General features: G+C 40.9%; 1 protein-coding gene and 1 non-coding gene across 5 annotated transcripts in view; one reads left to right on the plus strand and one right to left on the minus strand.

The window, feature by feature from the left end:
• LOC128772479 (zinc finger protein 345-like) overlaps positions 1–25,667 on the minus strand; it is a 66,985-nt gene that overhangs the window by 22,365 nt on the left and 18,953 nt on the right. Inside the window, exon 2 of one of the 4 annotated variants that reach the window (XM_053906357.1) lies at positions 4,616–4,783. The exons of the other annotated variants lie outside the window; for them this stretch is intronic. The gene's annotated coding sequence lies outside the window, so the exon portion shown is untranslated. The remainder of the gene's footprint in view (positions 1–4,615; positions 4,784–25,667) is intronic. 4 annotated transcript variants of the gene reach the window in all.
• Positions 4,406–4,512, plus strand: LOC128778121 (U6 spliceosomal RNA). Its single transcript, XR_008423495.1, has one exon. It is a non-coding gene; the product is annotated as a U6 spliceosomal RNA (small nuclear RNA).

Here is a 25,667-nt window from a genome sequence, read left to right on the forward strand (position 1 = left end):
TCTCTAGCAGAAAACAACAGCCTGTTGCATGGAATCATGGCCTTAGCTGAACTCAGGAATTCTGGAGGCAGCAGCTCTCTTTTATCCTGCCTAACATCATCCTGTCTCCCAATGTCAGACTAAAGATGGTTTGAAAAAGTACCTGTACAACAAATAATTTCATCAAGTGCAAAGTATGTGCTCAATGCCTTATACACATTAACACTTAATTGATCAGCAAACAGGTCTGTGAATTTAACCACCACTACAACCATTCTCCACCCCTATTAGGTCTAACATCTTTCTTGTATTAGTTTCTTTTTCTAACAGCTTTATTGATATATAATTCACATTTCATAAACTCATCCCTTTTTTAAAAAAATTTATTTGTTTTGAGAGAGAGCAAGTGGGAAAGGGGCAGAGAGAAGGAGAGAGAGATTGCCAAGCAGGCTCTGCTCTGACAGCATGCTCGAACCCACTAACTGTGAGATCATGACCTGAGTTGAAATCAAGAGTTGGACACTTAACTGAATGAGCTATCCAGGTGCCCCATAAATTCATCCTTTTAAAAATACAAGCTATAGGTTTTTATTATATTCACAGAGGTGTGCAATCATTACCACTATCTGATTTTAGAGTATTTCATTATCCAAAAACAAACCCCATATGCATTAGCAATTACTTCCATTCTCATTTCCCCAGACCCTGACAACAACTAATCTATTCTGTCTATAAAACTGCCTATTCTAGATAGACATTTTGTATAAATTAAATTATATAATATGTGGTCTATTCTGGCTGGCTTCTTTCATATTATACATAGTATAATGTTTCAAGGTTCATTTATGTTTAGCATGGATGGGTACTTCATACCTGTATATTGCCAAACATTCCGTTGTATGGATACAACATCTTTTTTCCCCATTCATTAGTTGATGGACATTGCATTGTTTTCACTTTTGTTACTGTAAATAATGCTATTAAGAACATTCAGGCACATGTTTCTGTGTGGAACACATTTCATTTCTCTTAGATATATACACTTAGGAGTGGATTTGCTGGGTCATATTGTAACTGGTAACTCTATGTTTAACATCTTCAGGAACTGCTAAACTCTGTTCCAAAACAACTGCATCATCTTTCGATTCTGACAAAAATATGTCAAGGTTCCAATTTTTCCACATCATCACCACCATTTGAGGTTATAGCCATTCTTATGAATTTGAAACAGTATGTCATTTTGATTTTGATTTGCATTTCCCAAATGATAATGAACACCTTTATGTGTATATTGACCATTTCTATTCCTTCTTCAGAAAAATATGTATTCAAATTCTATGCTCATTTAAAAAATCTGATTGTCTTTTTATTGTTGCTCTGTAATAATTTCTCATATATTTTAAGATACAATGTTTTAATGAACATATAATGTGCACATTTTGGGCACCTTTTGTGGGCTATATTTTCACTTATTTCATGGTGTCTTTTGAAGATCAAAAGTTTTTAACTTTGATTAAGTCCAATTTATGTTATTTTTTCTCCTTTGGTTGTTTGTGCTTTTGGTGTCACATGAAAGAAACCATTGTCTAACCTAAGCAACAGAGATCCCCTTTGTTTTCTTCTAAGAGTTTTAAGGTTTTAGCTTGTTTTCTTTTTAAGCTTTTATTTAAATTCCAGTTAGGTAACACACAGGGTAGTATCAGTTTCAGATACAGAATTCAGTCACTCATAACTTATATACAACAGCCGGTGTGCGTCACAACAAGTGCCCAAAACACCCATCACCCATTTACCCATCCCCCAATCTACCACCCCTATAGTAACCCTCAGTTTGTTCTCTATTGTTAACAGTCTGTTTTCTGATTAGCCTTTTTTCTTTTATACCCTATGTTCATCTGTTTTCTTAAAGTCCACATATAAGTCAAATCATATGGCATTTGTCTTTCTCAGACTTACTTCGCTTAGTATGATACATTCTAGCTGCATCCATGTTGTTGCAAAAGGAAACATCCCATTCTTTTTTATGGCCGAGTAATATTCCATTGTATACATACACCACTTCTTTATCCATTCATCAGTGAATAGTCATTTGGGCTCTTTCCATAATTTGGTTAACGTTGATAATGCTGCTATAAACATTAGGATGCATGCATCCCTTCGAATCAGTATTTTTCTACACTTTGAGTAAATATCTAGTAGTGTACTGCTGGATGATGGTAGGGAAGTTCTATTTTTAACTTTTTGAGGAACCTCTACACTGTTTTCCAGAGTGTCTGGCCCAGTTTGCATTCTCACCAACGAGAGTTCCCCTTTCTCTGCATCCTCGCCAACACCTGTTGTTTCCTGTGTTGTTGACTTTAGCCATTATGACAGATGTGAGGTGATATCTCATTATACTTCAGGTTTGTATTTCCTTAATGATCAATGATGTTGAGCACCTTTACACGTGTCTGCTAGCCATTTGTATCTCTTTGGAAAAACGTCTATTCATGTCTTCTGCCCATTTCTTAACAGGATTTTTTTTTTTGGGGGGGGGTGTTGAGTTTGATAAGTTCTTTATGGATTTTGGATACTAAACCCTTATCAAATATGTCATTTATAAGTATCATCTCCCATTCCTAAGCTTGCCTTTCAATTTTGTTAATTGTTTCCTTCACTGTGTAGCTTCTTATTTTGATGAAGTCCCGATAGTTTGTTTCCCTTGCCTCAGGAGACATATCTAAGGAAGAAGTTGCCATGGCCAACATCAAAGAGGTTACTGCCTGTATTCTCCTCCAGGATTTTGATGCTTTCCTGTTCCACATTTATGTCTTCCATCCACTTGAATTTATTTTTGTGTATGGTATAAAAAGTGGTCTGGTTTCATTCTTCTGCATGTTGGCATCCAGTTTTTCCAAAACCATTTGGTGAAGAGACTTTTTTCCATTGGATATTCTTTCTTGCTTTGTTAAAGGTTAATTGACCATATAGTTGTGGGTTCATTTCTGGTTTTTCTACTCTGTTCCATTGATCTATGTGTCTGTTTTTGTGCCAATATCACACTGTCTTGATCACTACAGCTTAGTGATAGGGTTTTCTTAGTTTATTTATTTAAGACAGAGTGAGCAACAGAGTGAGCAACAAAGAGAGCGCACGTGAGCATGAGTAGGGGAGAGGCAGACAGAGAGAAAGAGAGAAAGAGGGAGAGGAGAATCCCAAGCAGGCTCCACACTGTCAGTGCAGAGCCTGATGCAGGGCTTGAACTCACATTCAAGAGTCAGATGCTTAATTGACTGAGCCACCCAGGCACCCCTGTAATATAATTTGAAGTCTTGAGTTGTGATGCCTCCAGCTTTGCTTTTCTTTTTCAAGATTGCTTTGGCTATTTGGGATCTTTTGTGGCTCCACACAAATTTTAGGATTGTTTGTTCTAGCTCTGTGAAAAATGCTGGTGATATTTTAATAGGGATTGCATTAAAGGTGTAGATTGCTTTGGATATTATGGTGATTTTAACAATATTTGTTCTTCCAATACATGAATACGGCATGTTTTTCCATTTCTTTGCATCATCTTCAATTTCTTTCATCAGTGTTCTATAGTTTTCAGAGTATAGACCATTTACTTCGTTTAGGTTTATTCCTAGGTATCTTATGGGTTTTGGTCCAATTATAAATTGGATCAATTTAATGATATCTCTCTCTGCTACTTCATTATTGGTATGAAAATGCAACAGATTTCTGTACATTGATTTTGTATCCTGCAACTTTGCTGAACTCGTATAACAGTTCTAGCAATTTTTTGTGTGTGGAATCTTTTGGGTGTTCTACATAGAGTATCATGTCATCTGCAAATAGGGAAAGTTTTACTTCTTCCTTGTTGATATGGATCTTTTATTTCCTTTTGTTGTCTGATTTCTGGGGTTAGGACTTCCAGTACTATGTTAAATAACAGTAGTGAGAGTGGACATCCCTACCTTGTTCATGACCATAGAGGAAAAGCTCTCAGTTTTTCCCCATTGAGGATGAGGACTCTGTGTCCCACACATAGTGTAAAACCCTGAAACCTGGGTTAAATTACTGAAAATTACTAGTAAAACAGGGCAGTTTTATCCTTGACACTGTCAAGAAACCACAGTTAGGGGTTCCAGTCCAAGATGGCAAGGTAGGAAGAAGACCCTGAACTCATCCCTTCCACAGAATACACCCAATTACACCTATCATAGAGCAATTCCTCCTGAAGAAGACCTGAGAAACAACTAAACAGATTCTGTACAACAAAATACAGAGAGAACAGCACAAGAGAATAAGATAGAGACATGGTGACAAAGGGAACCCCCACCCCTGATGCTGTGAACTGCAGTGGGAAGGGATAACACTGAAGGGCCTGTGAACAGATTCATCTGACCTTGCACACAGGATAATCCAACTGCAGTTTAAGAGAAATGCTGTACTTGTTTTGGCAGCACATATACTAAAATTGGAATGATATAGAGAAGATTCAAATGGCCCCCACACAAGGATGATGTGAAGTTTCTATATTTTTAGTCTTGTTTCCTCTACTAAATTTACTGCAGTGGGAAACAAGAGCTATATCAATAAATGCCATCTGGTCACTGTGAAAAAAAAAATAATAAAAAATAGAAGAGTAATGGGGCACCTGGGTGGCTCAGTCAGGTGAGCGTCCAATTTCGGCTCAGGTCGTGATCTTGCGGCTTGTGAGTTCAAGCCCCACGTTGGGCTCTGTGCTGGAAGTTCAGAGCCTGGAGCCTGCTTTGGATTCTATGTCTCCCTCTCTCTGCCCCTCCCCTGCTTACACTCCGTCTCTCTCTCTCAAAAATAAATAAACTTAAAAAAAATAATAATAAAAAAATAAAACTAAAAGAGTAACTACTTTATAAAAGCAAGCCCCAGAACACCAACAAATGGTAGAAAATCTTCTGGAACTCTCTCTGGGTCAAAGGGACTGGAAAGCAATAGGGTTTACACTCCCCTATCCACCTTGAAAAACTGGAGGAGGGTCCAGACACCAGAGCCAGCCTCCTTCAGTGAGCCCTGGGTGCCCTAGTCCACACCAGCCCCAGTTGTACTGGGGCACAGGGGGGAAAAAGCCTGGTTTAAAAGAACTAGCAAATAAAAAGTCCAGCCTTAAAATTCTGCCAAAAGGCAAGGATGCTGCTGGAACTGTCCCCACGTGGGAGGAGCTAATGGACAGTCTAAGTGCCCTACCTGCCTGCCACCTCAGTAAGCCCTAGGTCCCTAGCCCACACTGGCCCCAGCCATTCCACCAAGGTGGCCACAGAGTAATGCACACTAGGACACCAGTTAGTGCTCCCTACAGCTCCAGCCTTCATGCCAAGGTGACACAGCAGGCCCACACCACTTTTGCCTCAGATGGCTTACCTACAGCATCCCCAGGGCAGAGAGCTCTGGAAACTCCTACCTGAGTTCGCTTTAGATTCGGCCAACCTGCCAGGGTGCCCCCTGCATAGTGTACCCTGGGAACTCCTGGCCCATGCCTGCATTGGTTCCCACCACTGTGCCAGGGCAAACCCTGTGCTGCATACAGTGAGACACCCTAGCTTGCACCTAATTCAGGTTCAGTTATCCTGCCAGGTTGTCCTTAGTATGGAGAACCCTGGGACACTCCAACTTGTGGCCACATCAGCTTCAACTGTTCTACCAGGACACATTTTGCATGGAAAGCCCAAAGACCCCATTGGGCTATGACTTGCCTTAACTCCAGCTACCCCTCTGGGGCACAGTCTGTACAGAGTCCTGGAACACCCTGGTTTACACCCACATCAGCTTCAGCTATCCTGCCAGTATACCCTCTGCACAGAGCCCAGGGACCTCCCAGCCCACACACTGTCTCAGCTCCAGCTGCCCCACCAGGGCACCCCCAGCCCAGAGCACACTGGGATTTACTAGCCTGAACCCATTTCAGTTTTAGTTGACCTGCCAGGACGCCCTCAGTGCTTAGAACCCTGAGAACATCTGGGCTGCACCCACTTTAGCCTTAACTGTCCTGCCAGGGTGCCCTCAGTTCTTAGAACCCCGAGACCCACCCCCACCCAGCCTGTACCCACTTCAGCTTTAGCTACTCTGCCAGAATGCCTGCTGCACAGAAAGCCCCAGGACCTTCCAGCCTGCACCCTGCCTCAGTTCTAGCCACCCTGCCAGGACACCCTCCCTACAGAGAGCCTTGTGACACCCCAGGTTGCACCCACGTTAGCCTTAACTGTCCTGCCTGGACAAGAGCTGTGTGGAGCATCCGGGGACCACACTGATCTGCACCCACTTCAGCCTTAGCTGTTCAGCCAGAATGCTCACTGCATGGAGGGGACTCCCAAGCCCATGCAAGCCACAATTCCAGCCAGCCAGCAAAAGTCACCAAACACACACAATCTATAAAGGGGACAACCATACACAAGACCATTCCTTCAAGTTTAAGTAGCTGTTCTGCCTAATCCATAGAAACAAACACAGAAAGTCAAGCAACATGGGGAGATAGATGAATATGCTCCAAAAGAAAGAACAAAACAAAACCTCATACAAGGAACTAAATGAATTGGAGATAAGCAATATGCCTGAAAAAGAATTTAAAGTAATGATCAAAAAGATGCTCATCCGGCTGGAGAGAAGAGTGGAAGAACTCAGTGAGATCTTCAATAAAAAGACAGGAAATATAAATAAGAACTAATCAGAGTTGAAGAATAGAATAAGTGAAATGAAAAACACACTAGAGGGAATCAACAGATTGGCAGATGCAGAAGAATCTATCAGCAATCTGGAAGACAGGCTAACAGAAAGCACTCAACTGAACAGCAAAAAAAGAATGGGGGAAAAATGAGGAAGTTTAAGGAATCTCTTGGATAACATCAAGAAAACAAACGTTCACATTATAGGAGTCCCAGAAGAAGAGAGAAAGCTTATTTGAAGAAATAATAACTGAAAACTTCCCTAACACAAGGAAGGAAACAGACATCTAGGTTCAAGAACCAAAAAGAGAACCAAAAAAGATGAACCCAAGGAGCTCCACACCATGACACATAATGAAAATGTCAAAGGTTAAAGATAAAGAGATAATTTTTTAAATGTTTATTTACTTTTATTTTTGAGAGAGAGAGAACGTGCATATGCATGTGTGCAAGCAAGGGTGAGGCAGAGAGAGAGGGAGACAGAGAATCTGAAGCAGATTCCAGGCTCCGAGGTGTCAGCACAGAGCCTGACACAGGGCTCAAACTCACAAACCGTGAGATGACTTGAGCCAAAGTTGGATCTTAACTGACTAAGCCACCGAGACACCTGATAAAGAGAATTTTAAAAGCAGCAAGAATGGGCGCCTGGGTAGCTCAGTCAGTTAAGCGTCTGACTTCCGCTCAGGTCATGATCTCGTGGTCTGTGAGTTCAAGCCCTGCATTGGGCTCTGAACTGATAGCTCAGACCATGGAGCCTGCTTCGGATTCTCCCTGTCTCTCTGCCCCTCCCCCACTCATACACTGTCTCTCAAAAATGAATAAATGTTAAAAAAAAATTAAAAAGCATCAAGAGAAGCTGAAAGTTATGAACAAGGGAAACCCAATAAACCTATCAGCTGATTTTTCAGCAGAAACTCTGCAGGCCAGAAGGGAATAGCATATATTCAAAGTGCTGAAAGGAAAAAAGGAACAACCAAAAATATTCTGCCTGGCAAAGTGATCATTCAGATTTGAAAGAGAGGTAAAGAGTTTCCCTGATATGGGGTGCCTGGGTAGCTCAGCTGGTTAAGCCTTTGACTCTTGATTTTGGCTCCATTCATGGTCACACAGTTCATGAGGTCAAGCCCCCAGTGGGGCTTTGACAGACAACACACAGGGCCTGGCTACGACTCTCTCTCTCTGCCCTTCCCCTGCTCATGTGCATGTTCTCCCTCTCGCTCTCAAAATAAATAAAGAAAGAAAAAGGAAAAAAAAGTTTCCCTGACAAACAAAAGTTAAAGTGTAAGGGTTAAATTGTAGTGTAGGGCTAACGCTTAGCTTAAAAAATAACAGCTTTGTTCTGACACTGAAGGTCAAAAGATAACAGCCTTGTTTTTACTCTTGTAAATCACGCTTCATACTCTTGTGAATCAGGCTTTACCAATGAAGGAAACAAAAGCTCAAAGAAAAGAGCATCAAAGACAAGGTCAAGGAGATCCACTGGTTGCCACTTAGCGGCAGAAAGTCTAAAATAATTACCTCATTCCATAACTGTTTCTGACTCATCTGACAACTGTTTCTAACTCATCTGGGAACTGTTTCTCTGTTCTGTTCCCAGATAATGATAATACGATGTGATCGGCTTTAAAAATTCTGTACCCGGGCTGTTTGGGGCCGCACTCTTATCAAGAGCATTGGTCCCATTCGGTCGGCCTTGCCTCTCATTGTAATAAACTTTGTTGTGACTATCTCTGGTGCCCGTAGCATTCTGTTTCAGGAGTCGTGTGGATGCAACAAAAGCACTTCAGCATTTAACTAGCCTTGCAAGAAATGTTAAAGAGACTTTATTAAGTGGAAAAGAAACCATCATAATTAGATGCAAGAAAATTATGAATAAAAAAGATAAAAAATGACAGCATATACATAAAACCTGGAGGGAGGAGTAAAACGAAAACTAGTTTGTTTTTTTTCTTAGAATGTGTTAGAACTTGATAGGCTGGAAGAAACTGACGTAGGAGGACGCTGGGCTCACCGCATCCTGCTGATCACTTAGATTCCACCCACACCTGCCTAAATAACCCAGAAAACCACCAGAAAACTAGCAGAATGGATTCTCCAGAGCCAAGCGTAGATGAGAGGCCCACGGAAGAGGGTAGGAAGGACGGAGAGGAGGTGCGCACTACACGGACTGGCGGAGGGAGCCAGGGCCGAGAGGCAGCCCGCCGGAAAAGCAAAGCCCCCAAGTCTGGCTTGCAAAAGCTGAGGGGCCAGACGGAGTGTGTTCTGACAGCAAGCGGGACTTAACATCTGGAAGGTTATAAGTTAACAGCTCTGCTCAGAGAGTGGCAGGGATGGAGGGCAACGGGAGGGAGAGTTGTTGAGCCCCAGATGACAGAGCTCAGCTTGGCGGGGAACAAAGACGCTTGCCAGCGCCATCTCCGTCGCCCATCCCCCAGCCAAAATCCCAAAGGGAACCAGTTCCCGTCAGGGAACTTGCTTGCACCACGCAAACACCCAACGCTGTGCTTCTGCGGATCCATCCCTCCAGTGGCGGGTCTGACTCCCTCCCAGTGCCGCAGGGCCCCTCCCAAAGCAGATCCCCGAAGGATAAGCAAGCTGAGCCTGCCCCTCCCGCCCCCGTGCACCTTGCTGATCCACCCCAGCTAATACGCCAGATCCCCAGCACCACAAGCCTGGCAGTGTACAAGTAGCCCAGATGGGCTACGCCACCCCACAGTGAATCCCGCCTGTAGGAGAGGGGAAGAGAAGGTACACACCAGTCTGACTGTGGCCCCAGCAGTGGGCTGGGAGCAGACATCAGGTCTGACTGCGGCCTCACCCACCAACGCAAGTTATTCAAGACAGCACAGGGGAAGTGCCCCGCAGTTCTGCACCACTCCAGGGACTATCCAAAATGATGAAACGGAAGAATTCCCCTCAAAAGAATCTCCAGGAAATAGTGACAGCTAACGAACTGATCAAAAACAATTTAAACAATATAACAGAAAGTGAATTTAGAATAATAGTCATAAAATTAATTGCTGGGCTTGAAAACAGTATAGAGGACAGCAGAGAACCTATTGCTACAGAGATCAAGGGACTAAGGAACAGCCAGGAGGAGCTAAAAAAATGCTATCAATGAGCTGCAAAATAAAATGGAGACGACCACAGCTCGGATTGAAGAGGCAGAGGAGAGAATAGGTGAACTAGAAGATAAAATTATGGAAAAAGAAGAAGCTGAGAAAAAGAGAGATAAAAAAATCCAGGAGTATAAGGGGAAAATTAGAGAACTAAGTGATACACTAAAGAGAAATAATCTACGCATAATTGGTATTCCAGAGGAGGAAGAGAGAGGGAAAGGTGCTGAAGGTGTACTTGAAGAAATAATAACTGAGAACGTCCCTGATCTGGGGAAGGAAAAAGGCATTGAAATCCAAGAGGCACAGAGAACTCCCTTCAGACGTAACTTGAATCGATCTTCTGCATGACATATCATAGTGAAACTGGCAAAATACAAGGATAAAGAGAAAATTCTGAAAGCAGCTAGGGGTAAACATGCTCTAACATATAAAGGGAGACCGATAAGACTCATGACCAATCTCTCTACTGAAACTTGGCAGGCCAGAAAGGAATGGCAGGAAATCTTCAATGTGATGAACAGAAAAAATATACAGCTGGGAATCCTTTATCCAGCAAGTCTGTCATTTAGAATAGAAGGAGAGATAAAGGTCTTCCCAAACAAAAACTGAAGGAATTCGTCACCACTAAACCAGCCCTACAAGAGATCCTAAGGGGGATCGTGTGAAACAAAGTACCAGAGACATCGCTACAAGCATGAAACCTACAGACATCACAATGACTCTAAACCCATATCTTTCTATAATAACACTGAACGTAAATGGACTAAATGAGCCAACCAAAGACATAGGGTATCAGAATGGATTAAAAAAAAACAAGACCCATCTATTTGCTGTCTACAAGAGACTCATTTTAGACCTGAGGACACCTTCAGATTGAAAGTGAGGGGATGGAGAACTATTTATCATGCTCCTGGAACTCAAAAGAAAGCTGGAGTAGCCATATTTATATCAGACAAACTAGACTTTAAACTAAAGGCTGTAACAAGAGATGGAGAAGGCCATTATATAATAATTACAGGGTTTATCCATCAGGAAGAGCTAACAATTATAAATGTCTATGCGCCGAATACGGGAGCCCCCAAATATATGAAACAATTACTCACATACATAAGCAACCTTATTGATAAGAATGTGGTAATTGCAGGGGACTTTAATACCCCACTCACAGTGATGGATAGATCATCTAGACACACGGTCAATAAAGAAACAAGGGCCCTGAATGATACATTGGATCAGATGGACTTGACAGATATATTTAGAACTCTGCATCCCAAAGCAACAGAATATACTTTCTTCTTGAGTGCACATGGAACATTCTCCAAGATAGATCACATGCTGGGTCACAAAACAGCCCTTCGTAAGTATACAAGAATTGAGATCATACTATGCATACTTTCAGACCACAATGCTATGAAGCTTGAAATCAACCATAGGAAAAAGTCTGGAAAACCTCCAAAAGCATGGAGGTTAAAGAACACCCTACTAACGAATGAATGGGTCAAACAGGCAATTAGAGAAGATATTAAAAAATATATGGAAACAAACGAAAATGAAAATACAACAATCCAAACGCTTTGGGATGCAGTGAAGGCAGTCCTGAGAGGAAAATACATTGCAATCCAGGCCTATCTCAAGAAACAAGAAAAATCCCAAATACAAAATCTAATAGCACACCTAAAGGAAATAGAAGCAGAGCAGCAAAGACACTCTAAACCCAGCAGAAGAAGAGAAATAATAAAGATCAGAGCAGAAATAAACAATATAGAATCTAAAAAAACTATAGAGCAGATCAATGAAACCAAGAGTTGCTTTTTTGAAAAAATAAACAAAATTGATAAACCTCTAGCCAGGCTTCTCAAAAAGAAAAGGGAGATGACCCAAATGGATAAAATCATGAATGAAAATGGAATTATTACGACCAATCCCTCAGAAATACAAGCAATTATCAGGGAATACTATGAAAAATTATATGCCAACAAACTGGACAACCTGGAAGAAATGGACAAATTCCTAAATACCTAGACACTTCCAAAACTCAATCAGGAGGAAATAGAAAGCTTGAACAGACCCATAACCAGCGAAGAAATTGAATCAGTCACCAAAAACCTCCCAACAAAGAAGAGTCCAGGACCAGATGGCTTCCCAGGGGAGTTCTACCAAACGTTTAAAGCAGACATAATACCTATCCTTCTCAAGCTATTCGAAAAAATAGAAAGGGAAGGAAAACTTCCAGACTCATTCTATGAAGCCAGTATTACTTTGATTCCTAAACCAGACAGAGAACCAGTAAAAAAAGAGAACTACAGGCCAATATCCCTGATGAATATGGATGCAAACATTCTCAATAAGATACTGGCAAATCGAATTCAACAGCATAGAAAAAGAATTACTCACCATGATCAAGTGGGATTCATTCCTGGGATGCCGGGCTGGTTCAACATTCGCAGATCAATCGTGATACATCACATTAATAAAAGAAAAGATAAGAACCACATGATGCTGTCAAGTGATGCAGAAAAAGCATTTGACAAAATTCAGCATCTTTTCTTAATAAAAACCCTCGAGAAAGTCGGGACAGAAGGAACATACTTAAACATCATAAAAGCCATTTATGAAAAGTCCACAGCTAACATCATCCTCAATGGGGAAAAATTGAGAGCTTTTTCCCTGAAATCAGGAACACGACAGGGATGTCCACTCTCAATGCTCAATGTCGCTCCTCATCAGGGAAATACAAATCAAAACCACACTCAGACATCACCTCACGCCAGTCAGAGTGGTCAAAATGAATAAATCAGGAGACTATAGATGCAGGAGAGGATGTGGAGAAACGGGAACCCTCTTGCACTGTTGGTGGGAATGCAAACTGGTGCAGCCACTCTGGAAAACAGTGTGGAGGTTCCTCAAAACATTAAAAATAGACCTACCCTATGACCCAGCAGTAGCACTGCTAGGAATTTACCCAAGGGATACAGGAGTACTGATGCACAGGGCCACTTGAATCCCAATGTTTATAGCAGCACTCTCAACAATAGCCAAATTATGGAAAGAGCCTAAATATCCATCAACTGATGAATGGATAAAGAAATTATGGTTTATATACACAATGGAGTACTATGTGGCAATGAGAAAGAATGAATTATGGCCCTTTTTAGCAACGTGGATGGAACTGGAGAGTGTGATGCTAAGTGAAATAAGCCATACAGAGAAAGACAGATACCATATGGTTTCACTCTTATGTGGATCCTGAGAAACTTAACGGAAACCCATGGAGGAGGGAAGGAAAAAAAAAAAAAAAGAGGTTAGAGTGGGAGAGAGCCAAAGCATAAGAGACTCTTAAAAACTGAGAACAAACTGAGGGTTGATGGGGGGTGGGAGGGAGGGGAGGGTGGTTATGGGTATTGAGGAGGGCGGGCACCTTTCGGGATGAGCACTGGGTGTTGTATGGAAACCAATTTCATAATAAATTTCATATATTGAAAAAAATAAAATAAATAAAATAAAATAAAAGAACTAGAACAAACAATCCTACAATTTGTATGGGAACACAAAAGACCCTGAATAGTCAAAGCAACCTCGCAAGAGAAAAACAAAGCTGGAGGCATCATAATCCTGGACTTCAGGTTATGTTACAAAGTAATCAAAACAGTATGCTACTGGCACAGAAACAGACACATAGATCAATGGAACAGAATAGAAAGCCCCCCAACTATATGGTCAATTAATCTTTGACAAAGCAGGAAAGAATATCCAATGGGCAAAGGACAGTCTCCTCAACAATGGTGTTGGGGAAATTGGACAGCTACACATGCAAAAGAAAGAAACAGGACCACTTTCTTACACCATAGACAAAGCTAAACTCAAAATGGCTTGAAGACCTCAATGTGAGACCTAAAACCATAAAAATCCTAGAAGAGAATACAGGCAGTAATTTCTCTGACACTAATAACTGTAGCAACTTTTTTCTAGCTACATTTCTTGAGGCAAGGGAAACAAAAGCAAAAATAAACTTGGGACTACATCAAAATAAAAAGCTTCTTTCTGCACAGCAAAGGAAACAATCAACAAAACTAAAAGATAACCTACAGAATTGGAGAAGATATTTACGAATGACATATCTGATAAAGGGTTAGTGCCCAAAATATATAAAGAACCTATACAACTCAACACCTCAAAAAATAACCCAATTAAAAAATGGGTGGAAGACATGAACAGACATTTCGTCAAAGAAGACACCCAGATAGCCAACAGACACATGAAAAAATGCTCAACATCACTCATCATCAGGAAAATGCAAATCAAAACTACAATGCAATATCACCTCATACCTGTCAGAAGGGCTAAAATCAGCAAGACAAGAAACAACAGGTGTTGGTGAGGATGTGGAGAAAAGAAAGCCTTGTGCACTGTTGGTGGGGATGCAAACTGGTGCAGCCACTGTGGAAGACAATATGGAGGTTCCTCATAAAGTTAAAAATAGAACTATTCTACAATCCAGCAATCACAGTTCTGATATTTACTCAAAGAATAAAAAGACAATAATTCAAAGGGATAACAGCTTTTTAAAAGAATGTGTTGTTGTTTTTTTTTAGAGAGAGAGGACATGTGTGAGCATGAATCAGGGAGGGGCAGAGAGAGAGGGAGAGAGAATCCTAAGCAAGCACCTTGTTTTCAGCTCAGAGCTGGACTTGATCTTTGTAAGATCATGACCTTAGCCAAAATCAAGAGTCAGATGTTTAACCAACTGAGCCACCCAGGCATCCCAAAATAAGCTTTTGCACAACAAAGGAAACCATCAACAAAACCAAAAGGCAACCTACTGCATAGAAGATATTTGCAAATAATATATCCTGTAAGGAGTTAATATCCAAAAAGAACCTACACAACTCAACACCAAAAAACACAAACAACCTAATTGTAAAATAGGCAGGGATGCCTAGGTGGCTCAATTAGCTAAGTGTCCAATTCTTGATTTCAGCTCAGGTCATGAGCTCACGATTTGTGAGATCGAGCCATCATCGAGTTGTGCTGATAGCGTGGAGCCTACTTAGGATTCTCTCTCTCCCTCTCTCTGCCCCCACCTTAAAATAAATAAAACATTAAAAACACTTTTAATGTTTTTTTATTTTTTAGAGAGACAGAGACAGAGTGCGAGTGGGAAAGGGGCAGAGAGAGAGGGAGACACAGAATCTGAAGCAGGCTCCAGGCTCTGAGCTGTCAGCACAGATCCCAATGCGGGGTTTGAACCCATGAAACACAAGATCATGACCTGGCCAAAGTCAGATGCTTAACCAACTGAGCCACCCAGGCACCCCAAAATAAATAAACATTTTTTTTTATTTTTTTTATTTTTTAATATATGAAATTTACTGTCAAATTGGTTTCCATACAACACCCAGTGCTCATCCCAAAAGGTGCCCTCCTCAATACCCATCACCCACCCTGCCCTCCCTCCCACCCCCCATCAACCCTCAGTTTGTTCTCAGTTTTTTAACAGTCTCTTATGCTTTGGCTCTCTCCCACTCTAACCTCTTTTTTTTTTTTTTTCCTTCCCCTCCCCCATGGGTTTCTGTTATGTTTCTCAGGATCCACATAAGAGTGAAACCATATGGTATCTGTCTTTCTCTGTATGGCTTATTTCACTTAGCATCACACTCTCCAGTTCCATCCATGTTGCTACAAAAGGCCATATTTCATTTTTTCTCATTGCCACGTAGTATTCCATTGTGTATATAAACCACAATTTCTTTATCCATTCATCAGTTGATGGACATTTAGGCTCTTTCCATAATTTGGCAATTGTTGAGAGTGCCGCTATAAACATTGGGGTACAGGTGCCCCTATGCATCAGTACTCCTGTATCCCTTGGATAAATTCCTAGCAGTGCTATTGCTGGGTCATAGGGTAGGTCTATTTTTAATTTTCTGAGGAACCTCCACACTGCTTTCCAGAGCGGCTGCACCAATTTGCATTCCCACCAACAGTGCAAGAGGGTTCCTGTTTCTCCACATCCTCTCCAGCATCTATAGTCTCCTGATTTCTTCATTTTGGCCACCCTGACTGGCGTGAGGTGGTATCTGAGTGTGGTTTTGATTTGTATTTCCCTGATAAGGAGCGACGTTGAACATCTTTTCATGTGCCTGTTGGCCATCCGGATGTCTTCTTTAGAGAAGTGTCTATTCATGTTTTCTGCCCATTTCTTCACTGGGTTATTTGTTTTTCGGGTGTGGAGTTTGATGAGCTCTTTATAGATTTTGGATACTAGCCCTTTGTCCGATGTGTCATTTGCAAATATCTTTTCCCATTCCGTTGGTTGCCTTTTAGTTTTGTTGGTTGTTTCCTTTGCTGTGCAGAAGATTTTTATCTTCATAAGGTCCCAGTAATTCACTTTTGCTTTTAATTCCCTTGCCTTTGGGGATGTGCCGAGTAAGAGATTGCTACGGCTGAGGTCAGAGAGGTCTTTTCCTGCTTTCTCCTCTAAGGCTTTGATGGTTTCCTGTCTCACATTCAGGTCCTTTATCCATTTTGAGTTTATTTTTGTGAATGGTGTGAGAAAGTGGTCTAGTTTCAACCTTCTGCATGTTGCTGTCCAGTTCTCCCAGCACCATTTGTTAAAGAGACTGTCTTTTTTCCATTGGATGTTCTTTCCTGCTTTGTCAAAGATGAGTTGGCCATACGTTTGTGGGTCTAGTTCTGGGGTTTCTATTCTATTCCATTGGTCTATGTGTCTGTTTTTATGCCAATACCATGCTGTCTTGATGATGACAGCTTTGTAGTAGAGGCTAAAGTCTGGGATTGTGATGCCTCCTGCTTTGGTCTTCTTCTTCAAAATTACTTTGGCTATTCGGGGCCTTTTGTGGTTCCATATGAATTTTAGGATTGCTTGTTCTAGTTTCGAGAAGAATGCTGGTGCAATTTTGATTGGGATTGCATTGAATGTGTAGATAGCTTTGGGTAGTATTGACATTTTGACAATATTTATTCTTCCAATCCATGAGCAGGGAATGTCTTTCCATTTCTTTATATCTTCTTCAATTACCTGCATAAGCTTTCTATAGTTTTCAGCATACAGATCTTTTACATCTTTGGTTAGATTTATTCCTAGGTATTTTATGCTTCTTGGTGCAATTGTGAATGGGATCAGTTTCTTCATTTGTCTTTCTGTTGCTTCATTGTTAGTGTATAAGAATGCAACTGATTTCTGCACATTGATTTTGTATCCTGCAACTTTGCTGAATTCATGTATCAGTTCTAGCAGACTTTTGGTGGAGTCTATCGGATTTTCCATGTATAATATCATGTCATCTGCAAAAAGCGAAAGCTTGACTTCATCTTTGCCAATTTTGATGCCTTTGATTTCCTTTTGTTGTCTGATTGCTGATGCTAGAACTTCCAGCACTATATTAAACAGCAGCGGTGACAGTGGGCATCCCTGTCGTGTTCCTGATCTCAGGGAAAAAGCTCTCAGTTTTTCCCCGTTGAGGATGATGTTAGCTGTGGGCTTTTCATAAATGGCCTTTATGATCTTTAAGTATGTTCCTTCTATCCCGACTTTCTCAAGGGTTTTTATTAAGAAAGGGTGCTGGATTTTGTCAAAGGCCTTTTCTGCATCGATTGACAGGATCATATGGTTCTTCTCTTTTTTTTTGTTAATGTGATGTATCACGTTGATCGATTTGCGAATGTTGAACCAGCCCTGCATCCCAGGAATGAATCCCACTTGATCATGGTGAATAATTCTTTTTATATGCTGTTGAATTCGATTTGCTAGTATCTTATTAAGAATTTTTGCATCCATATTCATCAGGGATATTGGCCTGTAGTTCTCTTTTTTTACTGGTTCTCTGTCTGGTTTAGGAATCAAAGTAATACTGGCTTCATAGAATGAGTCTGGAAGTTTTCCTTCCCTTTCTATTTCTTGGAATACCTTGAGAAGGATAGGTATTATCTCTGCTTTAAATGTCTGGTAGAACTCCCCTGGGAAGCCATCTGGTCCTGGACTCTTATTTGTTGGGAGATTTTTGATAACCGATTCAATTTCTTCGCTGGTTATGGGTCTGTTCAAGCTTTCTATTTCCTCCTGATTGAGTTTTGGAAGAGTGTGGGTGTTTAGAAATTTGTCCATTTCTTCCAGGTTGTCCAATTTGCTGGCATATAATTTTTCATAGTATTCCCTGATAATTGTTTGTATCTCTGAGGGATTGGTTGTAATCATTCCATTTTCATTCATGATTTTATCTATTTGGGTCATCTCCCTTTTCTTTTTGAGAAGCCTGGCTAGAGGTTTGTCAATTTTGTTTATTTTTTCAAAAAACCAACTCTTGGTTTCGTTGATCTGCTCTACAGTTTTTTTAGATTCTATATTGTTTATTTCTGCTCTGATCTTTATTATTTCTCTTCTTCTGCTGGGTTTAGGCTGCCTTTGCTGTTCTGCTTCTATTTCCTTTAGGTGTGCTGTTAGATTTTGTATTTGGGATTTTTCTTGTTTCTTGAGATAGGCCTGGATTGCAATGTATTTTCCTCTCAGGACTGCCTTCGCTGCATCCCAGAGCGTTTGGATTGTTGTATTTTCATTTTCGTTTGTTTCCATATATGTTTTAATTTCTTCTCTAATTGCCTGGTTGACCCACTCATTCGTTAGTAGGGTGTTCTTTAACCTCCATGCTTTTGGAGGTTTTCCAGACTTTTTCCTGTGGTTGATTTCAAGCTTCATAGCATTGTGGTCTGAAAGTATGCATGGTATAATTTCAATTCTTGTAAACTTATGAAGGGCTGTTTTGTGACCCAGTATATGATCTATCTTGGAGAATGTTCCATGTGCACTCGAGAAGAAAGTATATTCTGTTGCTTTGGGATGCAGAGTTCTAAATATATCTGTCAAGTCCATCTGATCCAATGTATCATTCAGGGCCCTTGTTTCTTTATTGACTGTGTGCCTAGATGATCTATCCATTTCTGTAAGTGGGGTGTTAAAGTCCCCTGCAATGACCACATTCTTATCAATAAGGTTGCTTATGTTTATGAGTAATTGTTTTATATATCTGGGGGCTCGGGTATTTGGCGCATAGACATTTATAATAGTTAGCTCTTCCTGGTGGATAGACCCTGTGATTATTATATAATGCCCTTCTTCATCTCTTGTTACAGCCTTTAATTTAAAGTCTAGTTTGTCTGATATAAGTATGGCTACTCCAGCTTTCTTTTGGCTTCCAGGAGCATGATAAATAGTTCTCCATCCCCTCACTCTCAATCTAAAGGTGTCCTCAGATCTAAAATGAGTCTCTTGTAGACAGCAAATAGATGGGTCTTGTTTTTTTATCCATTCTGATACCCTATGTCTTTTAGTTGGCGCATTTAATCCATTTACATTCAGTGTTATTATAGAAAGATATGGGTTTAGAGTCATTGTGATGTCTGTATGTTTTATGCTTGTAGTGATGTCTCTGGTACTTTGTCTCACAGGATCCCCCTTAGGATCTCTTGTAGGGCTGGTTTCGTGGTGACAAATTCCTTCAGTTTTTGTTTGTTTGGGAAGACCTTTATCTCTCCTTCTATTCTAAATGACAGACTTGCTGGATAAAGGATTCTCGGCTGCATATTTTTTCTGTTTAGCACACTGTAGATATCGTGCCAAGCCTTTCTGGCCTGCCAAGTTTCAAAGGAGAGATCAGTCACGAGTCTTATAGGTCTCCCTTTATATGTGAGGGCACGTTTATCCCTTGCTGCTTTCAGAATTTTCTCTTTATCCTTGTATTTTGCCAGTTTCACTATGATATGTCGTGCAGAAGATCGATTCAAGTTACGTCTGAAGGGAGTTCTCTGTGCCTCTTGGATTTCAATGCCTTTTTCCTTCCCCAGTTCAGGGAAGTTCTCAGCTATAATTTGTTCAAGTACCCCATCAGCACCCTTCCCTCTCTCTTCCTCCTCTGGGATACCAATTATGCGTATATTATTTTTTTTTAGTGTATCACTTAGTTCTCTAATTTTCCCCTCATACTCCTGGATTTTTTTATCTCTCTTTCTTTCAGCTTCCTCTTTCTCCATAACTTTATCTTCTAGTTCACCTATTCTCTCCTCTGCCTCTTCAAGCCGAGCCATCGTGGATTCCATTTTGTTTTGCAATTCGTTTAAAGCGTTTTTCAACTCCTCGTGACTGTTCCTTAGTCCCTCGATCTTTGTGGCAAGAGATTCTCTGCTGTCCTGTATACTGTTTTCAAGCCCAGCGATTAATTTTATGACTATTATTCTAAATTCACTTTCTGTTATATTATTTAAATCCTTTTTGATCAGTTCATTAGCTGTTGTTATTTCCTGGAGATTCTTCTGAGGGGAATTCTTCCGTTTGGTCATTTTGGAGAGTCCCTGGCGTGGTGAGGACCTGCAGGGCACTTCCCCTGTGCTGTGGTATATAACTGGAGTTAGTGGGCGGGGCCGCAGTCCGACCCGATGTCTGCCCCCAGCCCACTGCTGGGGCCACAGTCAGACTGGTGTGTGCCTTCTCTTCCCCTCTCCTAGGGGCGGGATTCACTGTGGGGTGGCGTGTCCCGTCTGGGCTACTTGCACACTGCCAGGCTTGTGTTGCTGGGGATCTGGCGTATTAGCTGGGGTGGGTAGGCAAGGTGCACGGGGGCTGGAGGGGCAGGCTTAGCTCGCTTCTCCTTAGGTGATCCACTTCAGGAGGAGCCCTGTGGCAGCGGGAGGGAGTCAGATCCGCTGCCGGAGGTTTGGCTCCGCAGAAGCACAGAGTTGGGTGTTTGCGCGGAGCGAGCAAGTTCTCTGGCAGGAACTGGTTCCCTTTGGGATTTTGGCTGGGGGATGGGCGGGGGAGATGGCGCTGGCGCCTTTGTTCCCCGCCAAGCTGAGCTCTGCCGTCCGGGGGCTCAGCAGCTCTCCCTCCCTTTGTCCTCCAGCCTTCCCGCTTTCCGAGCAGAGCTGTTAACTTATGACCTCCCAGACGCTAAGTTGCGCTTGCTGTCGGAACACAGTCTGTCCGGCCCCTCCGCTTTTGCCAGCCAGACTCGGGGGCTCTGCTTGGCCGGCGAGCCGCCCCTCCGCCCCGGCTCCCTCCCGCCAGTCCGTGGAGCGCGCACCGCCTCGCCGCCCTTCCTACCCTCTTCCGTGGGCCTCTAGTCTGTGCTTGACTCCGGAGACTCCCTTCTGCTCAATAAATAAACATTTTAAAACCAATTAAATGAGCAGAGGATCTGAATAGACATTTCTCCAAAGAAGACATAGAGATGGCCAAGAAACACATGAAAAGATACTCAGCATCACTAATCATCTAGGAAGCAAATATAAACTACAAAGAAGATGTGGTATATACACACAATAGATTATTACTCACCCATCAAAAGTAATGGACAGGAGGAGGTCAAACTTTCACCCTTTGCAGATGACATGATACTCTATATGGAAAACCCAAAAGATTCCACCGATAGAATTGATTCGTGAATTCAGCAAAGTTGCAGGATATAAAACCAATGCACAGAAATCAGTTGCATTTCTATATACCAACAATGAAGCAACAGAAAGAGAAATCAAGGAATCAATCCCATTTACAGTTGCACAAAAAAACGTAAAATACCTAGGAATAAATCTAACCAAAGAGGTGAAAAATCTATACACTGAAAACTATAGAAAGCTTATGAAAGAAATTGAAGAAGACACAAAAAAATGGAAAAAGGTTCCATGCTCCTGGGTAGGAAGAACAAATATTATTAAAATGTCAATACTACCTAAAGCAATCTACATGGACAATGCAATCCCAATCAAAATAACACTAGCGTTCTTCACAGAGCTAGAACAAATAATCCTTAAATTTGTATGGAACCAGAAAAGACTCCAAATAGCCAAAGCAATCTTGAAAAATAAAACCAAAGCAGGGGCATCACAATCCCAGACTTCAAGCTATACTACAAAGCTGTAATCATCAAGACAGTATGGTACCGCACAAGAACAGACACTCAGATCAATGGAACAGAATAGAGAGCCCAGAAATGGACCCACAAACGTATGGCCAACTAATCTTTGACAAAGCAGGAAAGAATATACAATGGAATAAACACAGTCTCTTCAGCAAAGGGTGCTGGGAAAACTGGACAGCAACATGCTGTCCAGAATGAACCTGGAGCACTTTCTTACACCATACACAAAAATAAACTCAAAACGGGTGAAAGACCTAAATGTAAGACAGGAAGCCATCAAAATCCTCAAGGAGAAAGCAGGCTAAAACCTCTTTGATCTTGCCCGCAGCAACTTCTTACTCAACACGTCTCTGGAGGCAAGGGAAACAAAAGCAAAAATGAACTACGGGGACCTCATCAAAATAAAAAGCTTCTGCACAGTGAAGGAAACAATCAGCAAAACTAAAAGGCAGCCAATAGAATGGGAGAAGATATTTGCAAATGACATATCAGATAGAGGGTTAGTATCCAAAATCTATAAAGAATTTATCAAACTCAACACCGAAAAAACAAATAATCCAGTGAAGAAATGGGCAAAAGACATGAATAGACACTTCTCCAAGGAGGACATCCAGATGGCCAACTGACACATGAAAAAATGCTCAACATCACTCATCATCAGGGAAATACAGATCAAAACCACAATGAGATACCATCTCACACCTGTCAGAATGGCTCACATTAACAACTCAGGCAACAACAGATGTTGGCGAGGATGTGGAGAAAGAGGATCTCTTTTGCACTGCTGGTGGGAATGCAAACTGGTGCAGTCACTTTGGAAAACAGTATGGAGGTTCCTCAAAAAACTAAAAATAGAACTACCCTACGACCCAGCAATTGCACTGCTAGGTATTTATCCAAGGGATACAGGTATGCTGTTTCAAAGGGGCACCCAATGTTTATAGCAGCACTATCAGCAATAGCCAAAGTATGGAAAGAGCCCAAATGTCCATCAATGGATGAATGGATAAAGAAGATGTGGTATGTATATACAATGGAGTATTACTCGGCAATCAAAAAAAATGAAATCTTGCCATTTGCAACTACATGGATGGAACTGGAGAGTATTATGTGAAGTGAAATTAGTCAGAGAAAGACAAAAATCATATGACTTCACTCATATGAGGACTTTAAGAGACAAAACAGATGAACATAAGGGAAGGGAAGCAAAAAGAGCATAAAAACAGGGAGGGGGACAAAACAGAAGAAACTCATAAATATGGAGAATAAACTGAGGGTTACTGGAGAGGTTGTGGGAGGGGGGGATGGGCTAAGGGTAAGGGGCACTAAGGAATCTACTCCTGAAATCATTGTTGCACTATATACTAATTTGGATGTAAATAAAAAAAAATAATAATAAAACAAGTTAAAAATAAACAAATAATAAAAATTTTAACAAATAAAATAAATAAAATGTAAAGTGGTATGTGGTACTAGATACATGTGGTAAACTCTTATCAATAGGACTAATTAAAAGAAAAGACATTCTAAGTTAGTGAAAACTCTATATTAGAGTTTTTTCAAAAGAAACTCAACTTCTTTCAAATATACAAAATAAATATCTGGAGTCTGATAATAATAATATACATTTAATAAGTAATTTCTTTGAAGGGCTTAAAAACAGTTAGCTTGTGTATTTTATAGATTAAAGTGTTTCCGTACAAATGTGAATGGAGCTAGAATGTATTATGCTAAACAAAATAAGTCAGTCCAAGAAAGACAAATACCATATGACTTCATATGTGGAATTTAAGAAACAAAACAGATTAACATTGAGAAGAGAGAAGGCAAAGAGAAAAAGAGAGAGAGGCAAACCATAAGAAACTCTTAACTATAGAGAACAAACTGAAGATTGATGGAGGGGCAGTGGGTGAGGGATGTGCTAAATGAGTATTAAAGAGAGCACTTGTTTTGATGAGTGCTGTGTGTTCTATGTAAGTGATGACTCACTAATTTCTACTCCTGAAAGCAGTATCATACTATATGTTAAGTAACTATAATTTAAATAAAAACAAAATAAAACTAAATAAATTTATTTTAAAAACTACAGTGAGATATCATCCTACACCTGTCAGAATGGCTAAAATCAAAAAGAGAATAACAAGCATTGAGGATGTGGAGAAAAAGGAACTCTCATGCACTGTTGGCAATGCAAACTGGTGCAGCCACTGTGGAAAACAGTATGGAAGTTCCACAAAAAAATTCAAAAGAGAAATATCATATGATCTAATAATTTCACTACTGGGTATCTGACCAAAGAAAATGAAAACACTAATTCAAAAATATATTATGTACCCTTATGTTTGTTGCAGCCTTATTTACAATAGCCAAGATATGGAATCAACCTAAATGTCTGTCGATAGATGAATGGGTAAGGAAGATGTGGTGTACACACACACACACACACACACACGCACAGGAATATTATGCAGCCATAAAAATCAATGAGCTCATACTATAGATGGACCTTAAGCATATTATCCTCAGTGAAATCAATCAGACTGAAAACGATAAATACCATATGATTTCACTCATATGTGAAATCTAAAAATGCAAATGAATAAACAAACAAAAAGCAGAATCAGACTATGAATACAGAGAACAAACTGATGGTTGCCAGAGGGGAGGGGGGTGAGGCTGGGCAAAATGGGTAAAAGAGAATGGCAGATACAGGCTTCCAGTTATAGAATGAATAAGTAATGGGAATAAAAGGCACAGCATAGGGAATATGGTCGGTGATATTGTAATAGTGTTGTGTGGTGACAGATAGTCATTATACATGTGGTGAACATAGCATAACCCAGAGAAATTAAACCACTAAGTTATACACCTGAAAACATGTGTGTCAACTATACTCAAAACATTTTAATTCAAAAACTACAATTAAATCTCTCAGTACCCATAATGTCTTTTAGGCTTATTTGGGTTCTGGAGGCAACATATCCTCATTTACAAATTCTACTTAATCTCACGGATGCTAATACTTACAAATTGTCTCAACATGAAGAGGGCCCCCTCCAACGAAAGGCTCCACAATCTATTCAAATTAAAATCAACGGTCACTCCTGTTAGTGTCCTCAGAGTCTCCCTCACTGGAGAGGCTATAGTTGCCTCCTCTCATATCTCTGGAGTCTGTGGATCACCTATGATGGCCACAAACTGCCCATAGGCTTATAAGACAAGAAACTGCCCTTTTTGGCCCTGCCACACACCATTAGAGTGACAATTACTGGCCTTCTACTGAGATCTCTTGAAAATAAAGGCTTTCACAGACCCTGAGCATGGGATCCTCTGAACCCAACTGCTCATTATGCCTTGAATCATAGAAGCAGCATCCCCACAAGCTTGGCAAAGATACTGAGGCCTCCTTGATTCAATCCTATAAGATGGAGCCAAGTCTAGAGGAACACTCCACCTGCAAAAAAGGAGTGTTCTTCCCTGTACTTAGTCCCTTGCCAGATGTCATAGCGCTAGAGGAGATCACCTCTTCCCCAAGCTCCTTAAACACCTCAGAAAGCCCTTGGTATTAACTCAGTAAATAACAATGGAAGTTCACAAAACAGTATGGTAACACTGCCTCCTGTCACAGGTGACAGAACTCAGTGACATGCTTTTGCTTTCCATCCCTGAACTAGAATGTCTTCCTCAATAAGGGATGAGATTCAAGGGTCAAAATAAGTGGTCAAACTTCAGGAAGTCATCTTAGCACTGAGTGTCCTTTCAACAAATGGCCCCATCTGTATCCTTTAACAAACTCTTGGGCCACTGCCTAAAAGTTTCCCCCTTTAAGGGTAAAGAACTCTGGGAATCTCTGGCCTCACAGTTACCCCCAAAATAAATCAAAACCACATGTCTCTACATATATTAAGGCAATGATACAAGGCCTCATCAGGATACTCCTTATTCCCCTCAGAGTTCCAGACATTACT

This window comes from Panthera pardus, unplaced genomic scaffold (assembly GCF_024362965.1).
Source record: "Panthera pardus isolate Hobbes unplaced genomic scaffold, ASM2436296v1 HiC_scaffold_18, whole genome shotgun sequence".
Lineage (NCBI taxonomy): Eukaryota > Metazoa > Chordata > Mammalia > Carnivora > Felidae > Panthera > Panthera pardus.